Raw genomic sequence first — 24699 nt, forward strand, 5'->3', positions numbered from 1 at the left:
ATTATTATTTGTTTTGGAGCCACTGCGAAGACCCAGGGAGACGCACGAGCCGATTTTCTAGCGGTTGCTTGGTCCTAAAGGCAGCTGTCATACGCGAGCATTTCCATCAACGGGCATTTGCATTGCTTCAAAAGTGCGAGAATATGCCCATCTGCTTTGCAGTAATTCACTTCCTAGGCATTTGCGCTTTTTATCTTTTCACTTCTTCGGGGGTGTATATTTTCAAAGAAAATATTTAATATGTTGTGTCTATGTATTTGGTGAATAAATAACATATCAACTGGTATGACGCTAATATATTTTTACATATAAAATTCACACTACAGTGATGAGCGACGCACCCTCATAATATCGACAGCCTAGGTTTCCCCCTGTGCGTGCCGAAATATCTGTAAACGTTCATAGAAATGTGTTTGGCCGCAGTCGGGTCTCCAACTACATAAAAGGCGTTTAAAGTTTGACATTCACTTTTCAGTAATGGATTCTTACTATTGTGAACAAACGTGGACAAATTGTTAGCCATGCAGAAGAACTCAATTCTTCTTATTTCTGGAGCTAGTATATTATGCAAACACGAGGGTTTTTCCTTCAAAATAAAATTATGCCGGTTGATGGCCTATGTGATTAGCTCTCGGTACCTTCTATAAAGTTTTCTGTGCCTATAGTGCCCGAATTTCTTAGTTTTCTTAACAAACCAACTTCGAAACCGAAAAGCATACAAACATGAAGCTTGTAAAATGGGCTCTTCCCCGAGGTTGAATTAATAATTGGTAACCAGCATTGAAGCTACGGCACCACAATCATATGATGAATACCAAATAAAACAAAGAAATAATTTTTGCTCTTCAGCATTTTATCCTTTACTTTATGAATAGAGATGAGGGGCGTTTTCCCTGTGCTCATCGGACATGGTCATGTGTTCATGTTCAGATGTGGAGTTTAATGTTTCATGTGTGGAGATGGTCATGTTTTTCGCGTTCTCATATTTCTGCAAAGAAGATTCAAAATATTTGTGGTGGCTGTAAGGATTCCGGTGGTTACATCTTTCAGGAACAATACAAGAGGGCCGTATACACCTAAGATGCAAATCTCTTTGGGCTCTAATGCCTTTGCAGCGTCCCAGACGCATTCAAGCTGCTTAACTATGGGCTTTTGACATGCGTCTATGCCTACCACTCCCTGTATTGAAGATATGATTAAAACAAATTTAAACACACAAAACGTCTGGATACTTGAACTCAGTAAAGTCATAACCTTGGACGCCTGGAATATCTTCATTTCTCAGCCGTGAGAACCGCAGCATCTGCAGCTCTGTTTTCATACAGTTGGGCACCTGATAAACATCTCATTTTTAACCGATATAGGTCCTACTTTCTCCAGTTCACTGAATTTAAAATATTATACTCTTGCTTGCTCCTTTCGTTCATTTCGAAGAGCAAGCAGAAATTTTATTTCAGCGCATTTATTCTCAGTGTTCAGACTTAACACCAGATGGCGGCAGTTGTCTTGCATAGGCAAGGGTTTCGAAAAGCCGCTCCGGGCACCCAGCTTGATCGAAATAACGACAAGCAGCTGTATTGCCATAATCGAAGAATACCATCAAGTATACTTTTGAACTTGAAGCCGAACTAATGGGATCCACCTCCTTCCGCGAGTACGCAGCGGAGGTCATCTCCTTAAAAACACAATGACCTACACTGCGCAACTCTTTTTTTTTGGCAAAGTACACTTAACAATCACTTCACAGTATTACACCGAGTAGGGAGTTTTGTGGAGAGCACATTGATTAAGCCACCGCTTAACTTAGCCGCTCTTCTTAAATCTTGAGCGCTGTGAAAAGTGAGCAATTGAGCAATTCAATTCTGGGGAAAGGAAATGGCGCAGTATCTGTCTCACATATCGGCGGACACCTGAACCGCGCCATAAGAGAAGGGATAAAGGAGGGAGTGAAAGAAGAAATGAAGAAAAAGGAACCTTGCGAATCTCTCGAGTCCTTTTTTTTTTCATGTGTTTCGCGCCATCAAAGTCGGCCCTTCATTTACAATTTTAGTCGCGTTAAATTTCGATAAATTCGGAAAGCTTAGACGCTAAAATCAGAAACATACTGAGGAAAATTCATTGCAGTTCTAATGGGACCGACCGGCAGCAGCTCAAGCAGCGCGGAGAAGAGGTAAACGAAGTGCAGTCGTGATCTTGAGTGACGCCTGTGAGTGTGTCAGTCGTGACACTCTTCCACCAACGACCGCCGACCGGCGCTTAAAAATATATACTTTAACACTTGATGGAGGTGTCGCGGTTTCCATTCTGGTCGTAACCCTGGAACTTCGAAGCCTAACGCTACTCGTCCCGGCCACAATGCTAGAAGGTACGAGCCAACCATCGCCACCCATTCATATTAGCGTCCTCTTTTCCGGGCTGTAGCGCCATCGTGACCCTTCTCTCTTCAGTGGCACCGACGACCAGGATGTCTACGCTTGGCTGGACTCCTAAGTGCGCGTCAGCATGCAGTTACAGCAGAGAGGGGGGGGGGACGTTCCCAATAAATTTTGGAACCCATCCATGACAGAGACTGTCAGAGTCAACCACATCCTTAAAGCGATTGCCGATGACGCTTTCCAGATGCGCCTGGCAAATAAACCCTTGCCGGTTTGGCCTTTGGAGCGTCGTCTTCTGAGAAGTACCTGTTCTTGCAGCACGTCAAAAATGTCATATGCGAAGAAGTCGCTCACCAGCGTTCTCTGCTGCGTCAAATTCAAGACCACACGTGCCCTATTTCCGACCTAGCACCGTCCCTCGCACCTACTATCCGCCGTACATTTGAGAAGCAGGTCGCTGTAATTCTGCCTTCCAGCCCCCCCCCCCCCCCCCTCCTCTTCCTCCTGAGGAAGCACCGCTCACCTATGCTGAATCACGCACTAGTGCGCGGTCGGTGCTCGCTCACCCCTACCGCGTACTGTAGCAGTCCGACCTTTTATGCTCCGCCCCCGTCTGTGCCACCACCGCCAACCTTGTTTCGTCGACCCCGACGACACCCTACGAATCCTTGGCGTACTTACGACAATCGGCGAACATACTAAGCTTGTGGGCTTCACACAACCCAACTGAAAAAACGACCTCGGCCCTATATTGGGCCAAAGTCGATAGCCAGCCTGGCCGACCTTGGCCCTAGCTTGGCAAACTAGGTTGGGCCGAGGTTGGGATTGGTGATTGGCCTTACACCGGCCGACCTTTGGCTGCCAACATAGGGCCGAGGCCATATGCCGACCTTGCAGCCGCCAGCCAGTGCCCTGCTAGATTGTGAATCTATGACAAATCGTGGTTACCTTATTTATATGACATTCGAAAACTAAGCTTTGGCCATGAGGAATTCGACCTGTATGCACAGGCATCTTGAGGAGAAACACACAATGAAGACGAACTTGCAGCAATTATTAATGTCTTCCTTTATGCAGAAATCAGCATACAAGCAGTTCCACTCGCTGTAAACGCACGCCTACTGTGCAATCTTACAAAAAAATAGTGTTATTCTTCCGTGTTCACTGCCTCCCTTGCTCGAGTCGGCTGGCGCCTATGGCTCCGGCCACCTTCACGATCTTGCGCTCCAATGAGCCAGCGCTTTATGACAGCGCTGCTATTCTTCAGGGATGCTTGGTCAGGGTAGTGTGCTCTCAGGCAGGCTACGATAAAAGAAGAGAGCAAAAACAAATGCCACCACTTCAGGAAGGCTCAAACCAGCTCAGCCGTGATATTCCTACCAAATAATCCAGTGCTTTGTAGTCCAGCCTCGGATATAACAGTAGTCAGCACTATATTCTATTACCATTGCAATATTTACTTTGAATCCAACATAACATGTAGCAATGAGGGCAACATGCAATAAACTAGAATATCTGTTCTTTGTACAATGCATCTATTATATATTTGTAGGCAGTCTTCAATGTCTTCACAATAGCATTGTAAATGTTTTAGCAAAAGTCAGGGCATTATATACTGAAAATTTGGCATTGTGTGTACCGTTATAAATAGCACTAAACAATTGCCAGTAGTATTAGAAATTCAATTTTTTTTTACAACTGCACGACACCTGATGCAGCATACAGTAGCAATTCTTTTAACAAGTTGCTTTAATGAGGTAATCTAAACCGGCAATAAAACAGCTACACTGCCACCAACATGCAAATTGACCCTTAAATACAGGTAAATTTTTTACAACCTGCATTTTGTTAGATTCATGTCACAGCAGTGCCAAAATAATGAATGAATACGAAATTTTTCATGACCAAGTAGACTGAATAGTGTAGAATTTCGAAGCACTTCAAATGTTTTTCCTAGAAAAACATTGCGGGGTTTAATGTCCCGGAAGCAACACATGGACTATGAGGGACACCTTAGTGGAGGGCTGCAGAGTAATCTAGACCACCTGGGTAACGTATGCTGAAATCGCACAGCACACGAGCACTTTTTCATTTCGCCTCAATCATAAAGCCGCCAGCGCGGCTTGGATCGAACCTGCGGCGCTGCGATCAGCAGCTGAATGCCAAAGCCACTGAGCAGCCACAGTGAGCAAAAAACAAAAACTTTCCTTCGCAATGCCATGTCCCCACAACATAGATGGGCATTGTCAATCGGCTAGTCACATTCTAATTACTGACACCTACAAATTTACTAAAACCATAATTTATGTCTACACCCATTGCACGTACCTGCATTCCTAAAGTTCCTGGGCGAACTGAAACACTGAAACAGGAATTCAGTGCGCCACGGTGCTATTTTGGAATAAACCACCATTTAAATTTTCCTTTTGCACTTTTCAAGCAAAATAAATCTAACAAGGTGAATAATGCAAACACCATACTAGCAGCCAAAAATTCCGTATATGTGCGAGCCAAGCTCTTCAGCTACCTTGTACTTTTTTAGTACTCATCTAAAAGGACCGCAGCCGTGGCCAAGTGGTTGAGCATCCGCCTCGCATATGTGGGAGGTGCGGGGTTCGATCCATAGCGCCGCCGGGTACCCACCGGTGATACAATGGGTACAAGCTTTCCCCTGGACTGGTGCTCGGCTTATTTAGGGTGAAATTCTTGGGAAATGGGTCTTCGACCCCACCTTGAGAATTTGAAAATACCTTGTGTCATAGCGCTCTTTGGCCATAGATGCCCTTGCGCCATAAAAATCCATAATCACCATCACTCATCTAAAAGCAAATAAACCATGTTTTCACCTTTCCACTGCCCATGCAACCAGCATAAAATCTCCAAGTTAAGCATGTGGCCTGTTTGGGTCACTTTAAAGTAAATTCATACATTTCACTGTGTTTGTAATGTCATATACGCTGCATAGATAAAAACCTGCTGCATAAATAAAAAACAGCAAACAACAACAGAAGTTTGTGAAGGAAAGAATATTCAAAATGGTAGATTCATTTTCTGTAATGACAAAGTTGTCAGAAAATTACTATATACCTTCGTATGGATAAAATGAGATACCTTCTGCAAAAGCGACTCAGGCTATGAGGAACGCCGTAGCGGAGGGCTCTGGGAATTTCCACCATTTGGGAAAATGTGTTCTACTCAAGAATATAGGGCTGATAAAATGACCAACCTGTTTAGCACAGCATGACAATTCTTCACCAGTGTAATCAATCACTTACCCAGGATCATGTTATTAATGTTCTTCAGCTCATCAAATGCGTGCTTGCAGCAGCGAGACCCTTTCCAACTGAATCGCAGTGATGCTGCTTTGCTCATCAAGTTTCGCATCAAAATTCGAACAGTGTCTTGAAAATCCGTGCCGCCAAATCTTGAGCAGTAGTTTGTCTGCAGACGCATCATACCAAACATTAAAGAAAGGCTGAGGAAGAGTTTAAACAGCAAAAATTAGACTTACAAGTACTTCCATGTTTCCTTCTGAGGAAAGATTCTCTTCAATTGCTTGGACATCTGCCACTGTTGATGCAGGTAGCTTTGGGCAATCTTGAGGCAAAACTAAAGCTCTTGTTGCTTTGCTTGCAGTTAGCAGTGACCTCAAACTCTTCAGCTCGATGATTATTTTCATCTGGTTGTCAAAAACATTCTTTTCGAAGGCTAGAAGCAAAGTAAGGGCAACTTTGAGGTGAGATCCAGAAAAAGAATTTGACTTCTCCTAAGTAGAAAGCAGAGCATAATAAAATATAAAATTGCATAATAAAATTGAAAGATAAGGTTGTTAAAAAACGCTGAAGATATCACACCTGCTTCACAGTCAGAACTACTGCTGTCCTGACCCCACGAGGATGTGGTGGCTTTGTCCTGAAGACCTGCAATTTCATTGCAGAAACGTACAATTTTTAGATGCAGATGTTTCAGTCGTAAGCAGAATACATTGCTGAATCTAAGACCCTTGTAAGCAAAAGAGAAATTAGTAGGTTACTGACAGGAATGCAAATGACTGCTAAATGATGTACAGCCAGCTTGAAATGAACTACAGACAAAATGAAACACTAAAATATATAGTGATAACTCCATACCCGCACCATGCTTGGCAAATATTTCTGATAGGCGAGACATTCCTGGAAGCTGTTTCATGTGCCTGTTGAATGTCGTAGGTGACTTAGAAAGCACCCTTGGAACTTGTCTTTCCCTTGCAGCCACGAAGCCATCTATAAGGTTTTCAGAGACATTTTGTTGCACTATGCTGTTCGATTTTTGATTCAATGAAGCAGTTTTAGGTCAATATAGACTAAACAATATGATTATGCCTAATTGCTTTCACATAAATATATGGCTGCACACAGCAGTGTTATACCTCGAATGTGGACTTGCTCTGAAGAGTTGCGTCTGAAGGGAATGTGCTCTTGGACGGCTTGGCTCATGCCAGATCCTTTCCCTCCTACATGAAAGAAATATTGCGATTAAACAAAATAACTCCCCCACAGAAGAAAAATCATGTATTCAGCAATAGTGCAATTAGGAACATTAACAAACTAGTCACAAGAAATGAGCGAAAATGCAACTAGCACTCACTTTTCATCACAGTGCCCTGACCGACCCTCGAGGATGTCATCACTTTCACTGTCCGAAAGGAGCACTGCCTTTCGCTTTCTCCGGCGCTTTTTTTCAACAACTGAGTCTTCTGAGTCCAGGTGTGATGTCATAAGGGCATGCGGAAGATACTCTTTGGAACGCTCATGGGTCAAGAAAGAGTTTTAGAGCACCCATGAGATATACTTCAAATTTTACCAACTGCATATAAACAATATTTATTAGGCACCTTTGTGCAGTGTGTGGCGACTTCATACAAAGAGTCCTTGTTATGTTGCATCATCTTTAAAGGAGCACTGCTGCTGAACACATTCTTCCTAACCTTACACCAAATAATAAAAATTACAGTACTGAAACGATATATGTCCACTACAGAAGAGCAAACGTATACAGCCTTGTGCTATGTTATCACTATAAAAATGAAACAAAATGGTGCTCACTTTTAGTAGCAAGAATTCTTGCCTTGTAATCTTCCCAGTCGTCCTCTACAGGCACTGCTAACAAGATCATGCGGTCAACTTCTTTTTTTTGCTGTTGTTGGTGGCCAATAGCACGTTGCACCCTCAGCTTCCATTTTCACCCAGCTTTCAGGCACCACATATGTGCTACCTTCGTCAGTGAACTCCACAATGTGAAACCTGCAGGGAGAAGTATCATAATAGGTGTGAAAAAAACATGGAACATAAAACAAACACCAAATGAGAGACATACATGGAAGTGTGGCACAGGAGCCAAATGCGCTTCTAAGAGATACAGAGCGATGCAAAGCTACTTGATAATTAACCTGTAGCTGGGGTTTTCAGAAATCAGCATCAAATGCAAGCAAGGCTATACGTACTCGCATGCTTTACCCAAGGGCAGTGTAGTGACTGTCGCTGTGGCTTAGAAAGTGAAACACCCTTGGCTCCAGTTTAAGAGTTAGAAGCAAGAGCTTCACAACAACAGATTGTGTGTGCATGCATCAACACAGCATGCATATAAAACGCTGCAACATGCTGGCATGAAATGATTGCTGTGCTTACGTTTTAGAAAAATGTCTGAGCAGGTGTTTCGTAGGCAAGAAGAAACACATGGAGCTGAAGCTTGAAAACTCCAGATCTCACAGCCACAAACACTTCACAATTAGCAGTTTTTCATTCTCACGTCACAACTTCACAATCACCAGCACTTCGCATCAACAGCTTTGGGTTCGCAGCCACATATACAGTGCACTGACATGATCTTCATGATGCATTAGTAAAAGCACAGTGGTTTTCAAAAGCCACAAAAGCACCAACAACTGGAGTATGAAAAAAATCAGAAGAGGGAAAACAGCGAAAAATCCTTTTCTTTGAAAGGCAAAAGCTGTCCTTTGCAGACGACTTCAGACAATAACGATATTTGAACTGCCTGGGCAACATGAAAAGAAGTCAGAAGAGATGAAACAGTGGGAAAAAAAATCTGCTTTCTCTTGAACGGCAAAAGCTGGCCTTTGCAGACGTCAGAAAATAAAAATACTTCAGGATTGCTGCCACGAGACGAAACTTTAAAAACTGACAGTAGCGATGACCTACAGGGGCGGGTGTAGAAGTCTCCTTCGTTCTTGCACAGCTTACCAACAATGCGTATCTCGGACCCAGACAAAAGAAAATTGCTGGCAAGAACAATCCTGTTTCCACTAAGTATGAGGCAATTGTCAGGCTGTTTTGTTCTTATAACGCTCTCTCTCCACGTCACTTTTCGGTACTGCTTCAGGGCAGGGTACGACAAAGCAGGACCACTGGAATGACAAGAAGAGTGAAGGACTTCATACGCAGAAAATTCAGCACTGGATCCATTTTCAACAACTGAGCAGGCTTGTTCTTCCATGATTCTGCTGTACAGCTGCTCCAAAGGCTTCTTCCCACACCTCACATGGGCCTTGAGATCTTTCAAGTAGTTCTCAAAAGCGAAACAACTAAAGTTATCCAGGCAGCCAAGCTGCCAGCAGTCATTGGCCAAGTTAATGAGACCATGTACATTGAAAATTAAGGACTCTTTCCCATAAATTGACTTGCACTTGCTTACAAAACTGCGTAGCAACTGATCAGCATAGTCCATGAAACAGTCCATTGATGAACAAGAAATAATTGCAATGCCAACATGTAACTGTAGAAAATGCTCATACATAACCCTCGGCAAAATTTTCTTTGCAACAACAGGACCTGAATACAGCTAGAACTGTCTGAACTCTGTAGCCTTCCATCGCTCAAATAGGTCAACTGCTCGGGGTTTTCGTGCAAAATCACTGGTTATGTGCTGTCGCATTGTAGCCAAATGTCCCGATAATTGCATAACTGAGAAGTGTGCCAGCCGCACCTTTAGTGGACCTCTCAACCAGTAACCAATAAGCTTTCACACAACACCGAGGCACACCAAATGCATGTAGTCTAGTGGAAAGCTTGTCACCATCGGGATACCAATTGATGTCAATGGGGAAATGCCTTTGTGATGCTCTGCCTGAGTTTGATCAGCAAATGACTGATCGGTGCGCAGTGGGCTGTCCATGCTCTGGTAAGTAATGCGCCCAAGATAGACACCCTTAGTGCAGCACTTGTCACATCCATAGTAGCCAGAAAATAATTTTGTGGCTTTCACAAAGGCCTTCGCTGGTGCATCACAAAGAATGGCTCTTAGTACCACCTTATAAGCCATGGATTTGTGTAGAATACCATTCGACAGCAGAGGGCCCATTTCTTCAATGAACGCTTTGAGGTACTCATCCAGACAAGTCGGTTTCGATGTTCCGCAAAATATCCCCACAGGAGAAATAATATCAGATTGCTTGCTGCGAGGGTGGTGCACCTGCACAAGTATGGGCCATACTTGTGTACAACTGCTCTTAAACAGAGGCAGGCCATCAATGTTGACTGATATTGAGAGAACATTACTTGGAGCCGAATGCCACATGTCTAATGCACGCAATAAGCCGCTCTGAAGGCCAAAATGAACGTACTCACCACTGCCGAGTTGTTCAAGTGGTACGCTTTATCGCGTGGACACTAGAGCAGACTGTGTCTTAGGAAGATCAGTGAAGTGCGACCTAAGAATGTCAAGCAGTGAATTAACTGCCGCTCTCCTGATATGATTCTTCACAGCCCAAGCCCTCAACTGGCTCCTTATCCCCTCTGGACACTTGGCATTGTCGGGAACATCAACCAAGTCATGTTCATCAGGCTCCACGGGACCAGCGTTTTGACCGTGCAAGTCACTTTCATCTGACTCAGCTTGATCTGCACTTGAACACTGTGCCTCAGCTGCCATGACAGAGGATTCAAAAGTATTCACTGCTGCATATGCTTGCCCTAAGCTGTCTTCCAGCGGCGCAAATCTATCGTTTCCAACGCTTGCTAAACGTGATGGATTATCGGATTGCAAATGGGGCAATGTCTCAGAGCATGCTGCCGCCTCTGCGTCTTCTGCGACTGGCTGCAAACACCGAACGCTGCCCGTCTTCGCCAGATAAAGCTCTCGGCGACGTTTTGTCCACAAGAACCGCTCTATGATGATCGAGGTCTTACCTTTCGACGTATAGATCAGGTGGCACTGTTGTCATAGTGAAAGGCCAAGACACTGGACGAAGGAACAATCCAAACAATTGAAGGACTATGCCAGCTACGCCGCTCCAGCGTAATACGGAACTATAGAGCATCGGAGTTGAAAAAAACGCGGTAAGAGTATCACGCCGCAGATTCAGTCGTTGTGAGTGACACCGCAGTTTCGTAGATGTGGTGTCAGAAATATGTTCGTAAGGAACAAAAACAAAATAAATGTGTTATTTTATTCTTTGCTCTCAAGTTATGGAAGTCGAAATTTGCATTGCTTCACTGCATCCACTTGAAAAAAAAATTACTTGCCAGTTTCAATCAATTATCGAAATCGAAACTTTTGAGTTTCGGTTTCGTTTATTATTAGAATCATGGGACTTTTTTTTCTATTTCTTGATGCAAAGTACTGCACTCGTCCAACAATTAATTAAATGCTCAGCATTAAAAAAAATAGATGCCGCAGCATTGCACCTGCATATTGCTTATAAATATACATTTCACCGATTGATAAATTAGGCTCGATCACCAGTCATACGCGCACACTGTATACGTAAAAATAAAAATGTTTCGGATAAGATGAAACGTCGATCGAGCTTCTCTATCGTCCGCATTTTCCGCGCGCCTACTGCGTGCGTCTTGTGGCTGGATGAACACTGGCCAAGCAAGTGGGAAGCCAACCATGGCCCTACGATGGTCCCCGTTTGGTTGCCCGAGCATTGGGTGCCGACTAATTCCCTATCTTTTGCCGGTCGTTGGCTGAACGTTTTTGGCCAACTATTAACCAGCGCAATTGGCAGCCAACCACGGCCCGGCTTAGGGCCGCCATTAGTTGGCCGAGGATACCGGCTGCCGAGCGCTGTCCAATTGCTTACCGATGGTCGGCCGTCGGCCAATTTCACTTGGGAAGTGTTTGCTGTCAGCAATCGCCTTGTTCTGGGGATTACGTGCGCACGTGCATATACGATTCAGAGCCGCCCTTGCATAGTGTTCTTTCTTGCTCGTCTACGCTTCGCCCACAGTACTCTACTCGCCAGTGGCCTGCACTTTGCCGACATTCCAATTCTTCGATGCTTCGGCGCCGTGATCTCCTTCCGGGGGAAAACTGAATGCCGCAGTTCCGGCAGCGAGAACTGCGTGTTTCGCGAGCTCTTTAAGTCCTCCGTTTCCTACTTGTAACATGGCTGCAGTTTTTGTTGAAGGCCTCCCCATTCTCTTCGTTGTTGACACAGGTGCAGCCATGTCGGTGATAAGTGACTCCCTTGGCCGCAAAATTCGTAAGGTAACGACGCCGCAGACTAAATTTCGCTCCGTACGGCCAGTTCTCAGAGAACCCACCCCTTAGCAGCCTGCAAGTTCTGCATTTCTAGCAACGATGTCGCCTATGCCATTGAGTTTGTTCTGCTAAGCGCCTGCTCTCACGATGTCATCTTCGTCTGCTACTTCCTCTCGCCCCACCGGGCAGTGATTCATTGTGCGCGTGCTGAACTTGCGCTTTCTTCCGTGTGTAACGTTTCCTCGCGTGACGTGCCTGTGCGCTCCTCTAAGATTTTTGTAGCTACCGACATCGACATACCTACTTACTATTCTGTCTTCGTTTCGCTCCGACATAACTCTGCTCTCAGATGCTGTTTTTTACACACTCATTGCAGCCGGAACCCGTAATCACCGCATTCTGCTTCCTTTCGCCATTCTCATGATTCCCGAAGGTCGCAGTGCCATCTATGATACAAACCCATTTTCTTTCACTTCTGTTCTTCGCGGGTCTGCCTTCCAAACACTTCGGCTAACAACCGCTGCGTCATCGTGGCCGTTGTCCATCTCACACGCTACATAGAAACATCGGCTCTACAATCTGCTATTGAACACGATGTCGCTTTCTTCCTTCATCCCACAAGGTCTTGCTTTTCGTCGTGGCGCCCCGAGAGAACTGCTCAGTGACCGCGTCCGTGCTTTTCTCTCGGACGGCGTCGAGGCTAAGCTAAAGTAATACCAAATAGTTCATCACTGTACCAGCGCCTAACGCCTCCAAACCAACGGCATGGCTGAGCGATTCAACCGCACACTTAGTGACATGCTCCCCATGTACGTTGATATCGTCCACTCTAACTGGGACCAAGTACTCCCTTTCGCCATGTAAGCGTATAATACCACTACGCAGACAAAAACGGGGTTTTCTCCTTTCTCTTATATGGCCGGGAGTCTACATCCACCATAGACAGCATCCTTCCCTGTTGTCCTGAGCCTTCTGAGACCACACCCCTTTCCGAAGCTCACCTCTATGACAAAGAATTCCGGCAACTCGCGCGCTCTTTCACTACACCGCCCTAGTGGCATCAGAAGCACCATCTGGATTCCTCGGACCCTCCAGCGTCATACCCATCTGGCGCCCTCGTTTGGCTCTGGGTGCCTTCCTCCACTCCTGGCCCCGCCATGAAACTGATTTCTTGATTTCTCGAACCTTACCGCGGTGTGGAAGAAACTTCTCCCGTGCATTACATAGTCGAGCCACTCGGCCCTTTTTCGGACCACCGTCGCCAGGGGCGCGAAACTGTGGACGTCGAGTGCCTCAAGCCTCATTACGATGCGCCCATGCTTTCCTCCCCGTAAGTCGTCAGGATGGCTTCTTTTTCGATGGGGAGGTAACTGAAAGGGAACCGACCGGCAGTAGTTCACGCAGCGCAGCGTAGACGTAGACGAAGCGCAGTCGGGATCCTGAGCGACGCCTATGAGCGTGACCATCATGACGCGCTTCGACCAACGCCCACCGAACTGCGTTTCGAATAAACACCTTTACACAGCCAACATCGATATATAACTTGTTAAAATCTAGCGCAACTAATGGTAATATTCCCTTATTTTTAGTTACTACAGTACATAATAAAATAACCTTAAAATGCTGCGCTCTTGCGTCTGCATAAAATGCGCAGCCGCACGTTCAACGGAAAGTGTTTTCCGGAAAGTGTGTGGTGCTAACTGTAAAGAACAAAGTGTCTCCAGTGCTGTATAAGGAACGTCTACACAACCTTTCACAACGAAGTGGCATGAAGAATAAGAGTAGGTAAGGAAGGCCACATACAAATTCACCGCATATCACATGCTTTGAGGCATGAAGTAGAACAGTGCATGGGAAAGTGGTGCTCCACAAAGCCCTAAAGCTGTGAATACTCTTGTGAGTCCAGTATCACAATCGGCAAGCAATTACAGACTCACAGAAATTGTTCCAACAGTGAAACCATCTACCCAAAATCACGCACCCGAGTTATAAAAATTGTTTGCGAACACGCTTGAGGGCTACAGAACACGTTTAATAAAGGATCAAATTTTCTAAAGAAATTAATTAAAAATATTCAATAGTATGATGCCGATCTTATGTTTTCCTCACCAGGAGCATGAGGATAAATGCATTTTTTGATTCAGTGAAATGTATAATTCTCAAGCACATAAGAAAAAACATATATTTAAAAAATAATGGCGCGAAAGGTAAACAAGTTCATTATTAAGCGCGACAGAAGTAACTTGATATAATAAGTAGAAATCTCTCCTGTTGAAAGTATTCAAATGTCTATTCTTATGGAGGATATACTGGTATGCACAAAAAAAGACTTTTAAATCGCACTTCCTTTTTGGCCGTAATTTTAAACAGAAAAAATTTGGTCTTTCTTGTATTCTTGTATGCCTTAGTCGAATCTATAAAGGACAGATCTGAGGACCACAATATTCACGGTAAATCTATGAGCTGCTGCCATTTTCTTTCAACAGTCACACGTGAAAGCTTGCAAAGTGAACGCTGTGTTTACCTGTGTTGGCCAAGAGATCCTGGAAGGTATCAAATAAAAAGTGTTACAAATCAAAGTTGCGGCTAGAAATATACAACTTCAAATTTCATAAAAAGCGTACCGTATATTTTGATAGACTAGCCTTAATTGAGAGGCTTTTGGCATCCTGCAACGTAGCGCGATATTTAATTTTAAAGCAAAGCGATACGCACATTGTTAAATGTGCATTCATGATAAAGCTAACGTATAAAGATTGAACGACAGCCGAAGACTGCGTGTGGCTAGATGCAGTCAAAAGGTAATGAACTGACACAAACATTATTAAAGAATCTGGCTTCTATAAGGAAAAATGTTACGGAAGCTAGAGGCACGTGTTTCTTACCGTTTCTGAGTATCTTCATATAGTGTACATTGCCTGCCGCTTCTTTTTCAACACATGCCTTTATGAACGCAGACACCAAAGTGTCTTTTCGCCCGAAATGAAGTGCTGATATGCTGTAGTGTGAATGGTTATCCTATTATGATCATTATTCCCCGAGTCTTATATCTTATTGTACTTAGTGATCATCACGGCGTCATTTTCGGTAAGTTCATCTAAGTGGTGAAAACAAGATCAATCAGCGACATTGTCTATGCATATGTTCATTTCTGGCACCATACAGAATCACCACATACCAACAGTGAATGACTGAACACCTCTTACATTTTCAATAGAGGTGCTGAAACATCACAATGACTAAGTCCTAGTGAAAATGAAAGCAGCCAAAAGTCATCGAAAGATAGGAAGACATAGCAGACTGTTCATATTTATTTTTATTCGTAGTGGTCACCAATAGCAAATTAATAGTGTAAATATTTAATGGTTGAAAAATAACTGATTAGAAAGTAGAGGAAAACCAACCACATGCCTCCGGTGAGACCCGAATCCACGACCTCTGAATTTCGCACCCAGTATTCTACGAACAAAGCTATAGCTACGACTGTAGATAATTGATTAGAGAAGGATAATTAGAAACAGATAATTGATTATAAACCAGTAGAAAAAACAACCAAACGATTTCTGACCTTTTATCTTCTGGTTTCTCATCAATTATCTCACAGCGAATTATCTTACATTTCTGTACACTTGTCTGCTCAGACCTAGTGAGACGCTTATGTTTGAGATTTACATTTACCAGGTACGGAGGGCTTACAGAAATCTAAGAAACAGTTCCTTTTCAAAAGAATATAAAGTAACGGCAGGCCCGTCTAGCAGGTTCTGTAGAAGGCAAGTGTGGGGAAGTTGCAAATCATATGCTTGTGTACATTGGACAGCAATTAGATACGAAAAGACTTTCATCAGGTAAACTTACCTCTCATTATGTACTAAGAATTGTCACATAGCATGGTGCAGTTGGAAATTTGTAAACAGTTTATAATGATTCCAGGAAATCCTATCTACCTACATACATTGAGCAAAATTGTCAGCTATATCACTAGAATTTGCCCAGAACTGTACACCGCAATCCGTAGTGACATAGACGGTTTCACATACAACCACTGCGTACCTTCATAGAGACTATCTACTTGCAGCACAATGTCAAGAGGTAGAACTGCTGAAGCATAACTCGTGTGCGCTTAAAAGCAATTTTGTATGAAAACACCATCAGTGGTTAAGCTTACCTCTCATTACAAGCTAACGTGTGCGACGCATCATGGTGCATTTGAAAGGGGCTTACCGCGTATGACGATTCCTGGAGACCGTATTGAATTTCGCGCTAAGTGACGAAAACTAACATTTACCTTCATATCACAACCGCAGGTTGTGATATGGAGGCCACTTATATGGACGGACTAAGATTTATAGGGAGGGTGTAAGCTTACAGTATAATAACAAACAGTGAAACTGGAGTAGCTGCACTGTAGGCTGTTAAAAGTAATTAGAGATGAAAACACCCTCAGCAGTTGATCTTATTTCCGGATACATTCCTAGCTGTGCCATGCAGAACGGTACATTTAGAATGAAGCTCACCAATTACGATTCTTTGAAATCCATCCGGATGCTTAGCTTATGATGAATTTCAGGCGAAATTACAAAAACTCAACTTAATCTACCCGCAAACCCACCCGTAAGCTGCACTGTTTTACCTACTGCTACTCAGAGCTTTATTTTAGAGAATCAGCATTCAGTACTGTGTAAAGAAGTGGAACTCCAAACGATTTCCTTCCGTGCAGATAACATGTATTTACGATTAAAACGCTCTCATAGTATAGTGCAGGCAGTGAAGTCAGCATAAACACTTAATAGCGAAATATATGCAGGCTCTACGTATACTTTATGAAGCGGTTGAGCTGCGTGCTTGGGAGCAATGATTGTGCTCAAGAGCAGAAGCCCACACACTACCATCTTTATGGTAACAGGACTTAGGAGGTATTACGTGGGTGAAAGGAACCAGAAATTGTTAGTGTGCAGTTCTCATGTGAGCATGGCGCTCACATCGGCTTGGCGTGTGTGCATGCTTCTGCCCTTGAGCACAATCATTGCTCCCACGTGCGACGTACCCATGGCACGAAACAGGCAACAGCGTCAGAAAAACCGGAGTTCCCGGTTTCGAACCTGACCGCGGGGGCAGTGTTTCGATGGAGGCGAAACGCCTAGGCGGCCGTGTGCTGTGCGAAGTCAGTGCACGTTAATGATGCCCAGGTGGTGGAAATTATTCCGGAGCCCTCCACTACGGCACCTCTTTCTTCCTTTCTTCTCTAACTCTCTCCTTTATCCCTTCTCTTACGGCGAGGCTCTGGTGTCCGTCGATAATTGAGTCATATACTGCGCCATTTCCTTTCCCCCAAAACAATTTTCAAGTTTCATTTGAGAACAACATTTACCTTCTGTGAACCTACGTCAGCTGCAAACATATTCTTCTGAAACTCTCCCCAAACTTAGATTTTACGTGTATGGTTATCTAGGCTCAGACCCGATGTAAAAGTTAGTGAATAACACTGATCATGAGCTTTAGCCTAGCATCTGTGCTTCACTGCATCACTTTTGGGCATCTACGCTGAAAAGACAGTACCTAGTCAGCATCACGGTCTTAAGTAATTAACATAACTTACTTCAACTATAAGCGCCAAGGCACGTACACATTATGTTAACAACCACAAAATTTTCACATTGCAAAATTCATTATGTACTGTACGCAGAAAATCTCACCTCACGTTGGCAACATGTGTTACGCACGGATAAAGAACAGCAAACGTGTCAAACTTGTGGCTTAATAATAATATTATTGGTTTTTGGGAAAACAAATGGCGCAGTATCTGTTTCATATATCGTAGGTCACCTGAACCTCGCTGCAAGGGAAGAGATAAAGGAGGGAGTGATAGAAGAAAGGAAGAAAGAGGTGCCGTAGTGGAGGGCTCCGGAAATAATTTCGACCACCTGGGGATCTTTAACGTGTACTGACATCGCACAGCACACGGGCGCCGTAGAGTTTGGCCTCCATAAAAACGCAGCCGCCGCGGTCGGATTCGAACCTGGGAACTCCAGATGAGTGGCCGAGCGCGCTAACCAAACTCTTGATTTAGTAGCACCGTATCCTTATACATGTACATTATAAACAACGTCGCTGGTGTCGTAAGCTGTCTCGTTGCATGACAAAAGAAGCAACATACTTACTATTAGGGTGGAACTTATTGTAGGCGTGTTCCCGGGAAAAAAATTAGCTGGCGGTTTAGAATTGCTAAGCCCGAAGTATTGGGCTAAAGCAATTTTTTGAAGGTGGGCGCCAGTGCCACGTAGATCGAAGTGCGATTGAGGTGTCCACTGAATCAGGGAGCAAGTTATAAGCATTTCCTTTCCTTAAAATCAACGAAGCCTGCAATGTTGTCAACGCCAACGCCCATTCTCTTCTTCCTTTCACATATATCTCCCGAATGAATTGGACGATTCACGACTGTAGCTCCGCCACGACTTGGTAAAGGACGACTCACATTGCTTCAGGGTCGTGTTTCTGCCGCATCGTTGTCGCCAACGCATGCAGCGCACGTCTGTCTGTCCATACCGTCACGTAGTTCAAAGCGTCGATGGGGGGCCCATTTGCCCAGAAACCAGTTATGCGGGTTTACTTTTATAAAAGTCTCAGAGGCTTGACGTTCACTTGCGGATTTTGCGGTGTAGGAGCCAAATAGGGCTTTTTACGCACGGGTGGATGTTGACGAGGACGGCGACGTGCAATGCACAGCGCTACAGTGTGGCATTTTAACACGGGGTCTGACTGGTTGCGGCGATAGCATTGCGCTTTCGTGGAGTGGCCAGAAAAGCGGATCTATTCGTGCCGCCGCGGGTTCGAAACCCAGTCACGGTATAATTTAGTTTATTTCTGCAGGCACCTGAGAGGCTGGTGACGCTGCCCGCGAATGATAAGTGCGATAGCCCGGACCAGATGACGCCTCAAGCTGGTGTTGCAGTGGATGCACTGACACGTGACATCCTGGAAGCTTCACATCTCAAACACTAACTGTTGCCATGCTGCGAAATTGTCATTCCGATGGGTGGACGAAAAATTGGGGCGCCCCCTTTGAAACAGGGCGGTTACAGTTGCCACCATGCTTGGCTTTTCTGCTTTATATTTCTTCAACAGCGCTATATATCGGTCTATATATTTGCCACTTTTTTTAAATACATTCCTTATCCGACACTTCAAACCTTATGCCACCTCTCCGCTTTTGAGCCATCAATCCTCCAGTGGCTTTTAACTAACTTCCGCGGCAGATTCATTCACATGATCATTGGTAAATCTAAACCCTAGGGCGTCAGGGAGAGTGATTTTTCCTGCATCGACATCCGGATTGATACCATCCCATTCGAGTGTAAAGTGTTCATTCATTTATGCAAATTTACCACACGCTGAACCTGAGGCATCTTCTTGTTTAAACTTAATTTTGCAGCTTCGTGTTCTAAGAGACCCTGACCTAGCTTCAAAAGAGTAGGGCACGGCCTCTTGAGTTATCATAGAATGATTCTTTCCAGATACGCCTTTTTCAATTTTGATATAGTTCTGCAATATGCTTCTCTCTATTAAACTATTCTAATTTTTACCTTCCGCTGTTTTACCTGTCGTTCAAAGAAAACTCTTCATTTCTCCGTCCTTGTCTCCTGCATACTTACTGGTTAGTTTACAACATGAACCCCCCACCATGAGTCAAAGCTCTTTCTGCATAAATCAGCATGAAGCTTTCTGCATAAAGGTCTTGATGCTTAGCTTACCACCTGTTATCGTCCACATTCCTCACGCGTTCTTCACATACACATTTTACTCTGAGCTTCCCGGGCTTCAAACGATGCCCAGCCCGAATCCCGATGTAAAGTCTCGTGTGGGCTTTTGCCGTGGTCACCTAGCTAGTGCTGATCTTCCAACAGCTCTCTGATTTATTTCGAATCTCGACTCAACTTCTGCACTTTGGCAGAAAACTCATTCGCGAAAGTAAAGCCTGGCACCATTATTCCTTCCAAATCCCACTCAGTACTTCCTCTTTGTGGTGCCCAAATAATACCCTACGTTTCATCATCATGGCATCTCTTTGCATTTTCGTCCGAACACACTGTTCGTGCTTTTTCATATATATGTGCCCTGTGTTCACACTTACCCTGAAATATTTGTATTCTGCTACTCTGGGTTTTGCTTGGCCTTGTATTATAAGCACCTTATCAGTTGAATAGTTTAAAATCATCAGATCTGACTTAATTAATTGCGCTGTAACTTATGCCTGGAGCGTCTCCCTTGTCTGCACGGGAATTAATCAAAGTTACCAAATGTGCCTGGGTATCTGCTATCACCATAATAATGTCCGCATACATTAAACCAGGAAGCCTCTGGTTTACGACCTTTCTGCCTAATCTGTGCCCCAGATTATTACCTAGATCACTTCCTTGTAGCCTTCTTTTCGTATTGTTTCATTTTCAACTAATTAGTACCTGTGACTATACAAGGAAGCAATCTAGGTAATATATTCTTTTCGCCAGATTATTACCTAGATTACTTGCTTGTAGCCTTCTTTTCATATTGTTTATTTTCGTACAAATGATTAGTAGTAATGTGACTAATTATAGTCCCACTTTTCCATGGGGCTTTGCTCTATTTCTTTCTCAATGCCTGCCGCCATTAGCGCTATTTGTTCGTCGTTTAATTTCGGGCTCCCTTTCTGTCTTTTCACTATTTCTCTTTTCATCAGGGCTCTATCTGCAGTCAAATACATTTATGACCAATTTCCAGACTGTGCACGTTCTCTTCGTCTATTTCCATTTTTGCTAGCTTGCTATAGATTACCTCCGACATTAGGAATTAGACAATGGTCACCTGCCTGTTATTGAACTATCACGTCGTTGTTCTCTCACATTTAGGCACTCCGTTGGGCACTGCCCTCTCTCGGTGGAATACGAAAACGCGACCGCTACTAAAAACCGCAAAAAAACGTCACGATTACAACTCTCAGCAAAACAGAGCGAAGGCAAAATCGTCGCACTGCTAAATGCACTGACAACCATACACGGTCGGCAACTTAATTTTCCCTTGTGCGGCTTTTATGTGCTGAAAAAAGTAGTTACTTTTTAATATAATGTAGGAAACACAAGAAGGAATTTGTTTCCTTCACGTTCTTTTCTTCTAGTTCTTTTCGAGCATCTGTATTTTATACGAGCAGAAAAAAGTTAATGCAAATGCCACAGCTATCACTCACTCAATACCAGTCTGAAAATCACTGCAATTTTACGCTCAGCCTGGCTGGCGGCGCTCAGCGGCCTGCTCTTCCAGTCGGACCACGTCTCTTCTGCAATGCACCTTGCATCATTTTTTTAGGCGGTGCACTAAATTCGTGGCGCTTTTATTAGCGCACACGAGTGAAAGCTATAAAAAAAAACAAATATCAAAGTTGCCAATTTGAGAGCACTAGGCGATCAAAAATTATTTAGAATCTCTATGATCCTTATTTGCAGACAACCAAGAATTTAAAATTACGTAAGCCACTGATTGAAGGAAATCTTATTGGAACCGCCGGGTAATCTACTGCGCTTTTCAGGTGTCCGCAATTACTTGTAGAGGTGCACTCTTGGCCCGAGCACTGAAGCCTGCGTTCGTATCTATACGCTTGCTCAGCAGTGGATGAAGTTCTGGATGTGTAGCACTGCCATGGCAGTAGCACTTAGCCGCTGCTTCCGTGAGGTCACCTAAATGAACCGGTCCCCTGCAAGAAAAATGTCGAGGAAAGTGAACGGCTTGTGAAAAAAATCCACAGTTCTGACGCTACATTGCGTAAAGTGCCACCTGAGAGGAAAGTAGCCTGATATCAACAATTCTTAACTTACGTGTCGTGGAGTCACCAACACATCAGTTCCCGCTGTGGAATAAACGGGAGCTTTGAGCTTAGGCGGAATAAAGCTACAAATTTCATGTACAACATTCTGGACAAAAAAAAATTGAATATTAGAAATTTGTAGGGTACTGCTTTCGAGGTGTTGAATTTATGTGTCCATTACTTCGATGTGCAGCCGATTCTTTATTTTAAAGATTTTGTGTGCCTCGCAATGAACAGTTGAGAGCGCCATAGAAAACCAAGGGAGCACGCTGATATCAACAATTCTTAACTTACGTGTCGTGGAGTCACCAACACATCAGTTCCCGCTGTGGAATGAACGGGAGCTTTGAGCTTAGGCGGAATAAAGCTACAAATTTCATGTACAACATTCTGGACAAAAAAATTGAATATTAGAAATTTGTAGGGTACTGCTTTCGAGATGTTGAATTTATGTGTCCATTACTTCGATGTGCAGCCGATTCTTTATTTTAAAGATTTTGCGTGCCTCGCAATGAACAGTTGAGAGCGCCATAGAAAACCAAGGGAGCACGCTCTTGACTATAGCAAAAATGTTAATAGCCGAAAAATGCATGCCTGCCTACGCGACATCTGTGAATATATTGATGTTTATCGTCAAATCCAACAACTTGTGAAAAAGTTCTTTTAATAAACCCTTTCTCGTTCAAAAATGTCTTTGCACATTGTTGTTGGGTATGCGACTGCCGACAGCGGCACTGAAAAAGAATTAGTGGTGCTTATGTGCTGCTCGAGAACAGACGAGCAGACGAGGATACGCTGCAGTCTGCCGTCGCCACGTCAGTTTCGGTGGTCGGGAATCTTCGAAGTTCGCTAGTTTTACGGCTTGGTACGACCAAATAACTTAGGTCAGGGACAAACGTTCCGCAATTCACGGAGGTCGCCTGCAGGGATTGGTTTCTTATGAAGGCCCAGTTGTCTTCAGAGAACTTGCTCGGGTATGCAAAAACAAGGAATCATTTGAGATTTACATATTGCGCTTCGCGCAGCTTAGGCACAGCCCACCACCGCCATTAGCTCGAACTCAATGCACCAGAGCTCCTCTCTGCAGTCAACACTTTCAGCTTCACGCCGTAGCTTCCGTTTATTCCAGTGCTCCTACTTTAAGTTCACTGCCGTCTGCAGTCTCCACAGCCCGTTTTAAAATCATTTCAAAAAATGCTTTCTCGCGTTTAAATTTAATTGCCTTTGGAAACTTTCCTTATTCACTGATCAAAACCTACAGGGTTTGTAAGGGTATTTACTGTATAATGTTTCTTGAAAAACCAAGAGCAGTTTTTTGCTGCTCAAAAACAACGTTTTTGATCAACAACATTGGAATTTTTTCGTCGTTGCCATGCTCGGTATTTTTGAGCAAAATTCTTAAAAACGGTTCTTTGTTCTATGCACTAGAAGCCTATGCATTAAGGTCTGCCTCTTCACTATAAAGATTTTTCCGAAATTTTTCGCTCTTATGCGGGCTGTATTTTTCGTGTTGTCAGCTAATTTGGGACATAATATTTTTCCGATAGCTTCTGCCATCCTCCAGCCTGCTATAATCACCATTAAAAGTAATCAGCTATTTGAAATAATTGTAAGCAAAATGTTCGTCATTCAGTGCATACTCTGCCGATTATATCGAAAAATAGAAGTGCTGTCAAGACATGAAAATATTGTCCAAAAAATTAAGCATTTAAGTGTATAGAAAACTTGTGAGAATTTTTGCAGCGAAATCTGTGATGGCCAAAAAAACGCTTGATCGCTTGCCGTGCACTGACCCTTTAATTTGCTATTTCTAAACCCCCTTACTGCAAAAAGTTGTGTGGAGTAATAAACTCATACGGTCTGTAATACAAATGTTATGCAATTATCATTGGAATGTCAAACAAATGTCATTCATATTTGAAAAATAATACATTTTGACATGCAGGTTTCAAAAAATGTTATGCAAATTGAATTACATTTATTAAGAAGTTTGTGTGAGGTTCAGGAGCGTAAATTGCTGGGCTAGTTGGTTCATAATGTTGTCAGGGTGGAGCCAGCGGAACACAGACGCATGTCTGGTGGTCCGCAGAAAAAGGGGACCTGTATGTCTGGTGGTCCGTATGTCTGGTGGTCCGCAGAAAAAGGGGACCTGTAAAACCAAGCACCAGACGAGGTTCACTTCGTGTGAAGTAGGGGTGGTATATTGCATCCCATTGTCCTGTGGGAAAACCTACATCGGGCAAACCGGAGGGTGCATCAATGAACGTCTGAGGCAGCACCGAACAACGTTCAATTCAGGCACTGGCAGCAATTTAGCCTTGCATGTTAAGGTATGCGAGGGATGTTCTCCTTTGCTTCACCGCACGAGCATTATCGGTCGGGGGAGAACAAGACGAGAGCGTGAAATTCTTGAAGCGTTTCTAATCAGGAAAAACAAGGAAAAGTGTGTCAGCGATCCCTCGGTTTTTATCACGGATAAAGAATATAACTTTCTTTTATCTTAATACAGTTGTTCCCTTCATCCAGAGTGTGCGCTTGCGCAGGGAATCCTTTAAATGTGGTGGTTTTCTTCGAAATAAATCAGTTGCAAGTCCAGCGGTGTGGTGTGTGTACCTCCTTTTCTTGTCCTGCGTCTGTGTTCCGCTGGTTCCACCCTGACAACTTTGTGTGAGGTTTATTGCATCATACAATTTTCCTCAGTGGGGCCTGGGGCCTTAGAGACAGTGACTGTGCCTGTATCAACATCTGGATGGATACTACCACATTCTAGTAATATATGTTCTACTGTATTTACGGACTTACCACAGACTGCATGCGTGTCATATTCATGGGTAAATTTATAATTTCAGCTTCGCATTTTGTTACCTTCATATCGATTAGAACATTAGCGCACTGCCACTTCAGTTATTATACGGCGATTCTTTCTTGATTTGCCTGTCTTATTTTCTCTAACGCTCAAGTGTCTGCATTTTCTTAATGGAAAAAATTCGGTGTCTACCATATGCGTTT

The 24699-nt window shown here is 43.8% G+C and overlaps 1 pseudogene; it reads right to left on the bottom strand.

Annotated features, from left to right (window-relative positions):
• Positions 1-6246: 6246 nt before the first annotated feature.
• The window catches only part of LOC144119914 (uncharacterized), a 37673-nt pseudogene continuing 19220 nt past the window's right edge, over positions 6247-24699 (bottom strand).

Source organism: Amblyomma americanum, chromosome 2 (assembly GCF_052857255.1).
Source record: "Amblyomma americanum isolate KBUSLIRL-KWMA chromosome 2, ASM5285725v1, whole genome shotgun sequence".
In the NCBI taxonomy this organism is placed as follows: domain Eukaryota; kingdom Metazoa; phylum Arthropoda; class Arachnida; order Ixodida; family Ixodidae; genus Amblyomma; species Amblyomma americanum.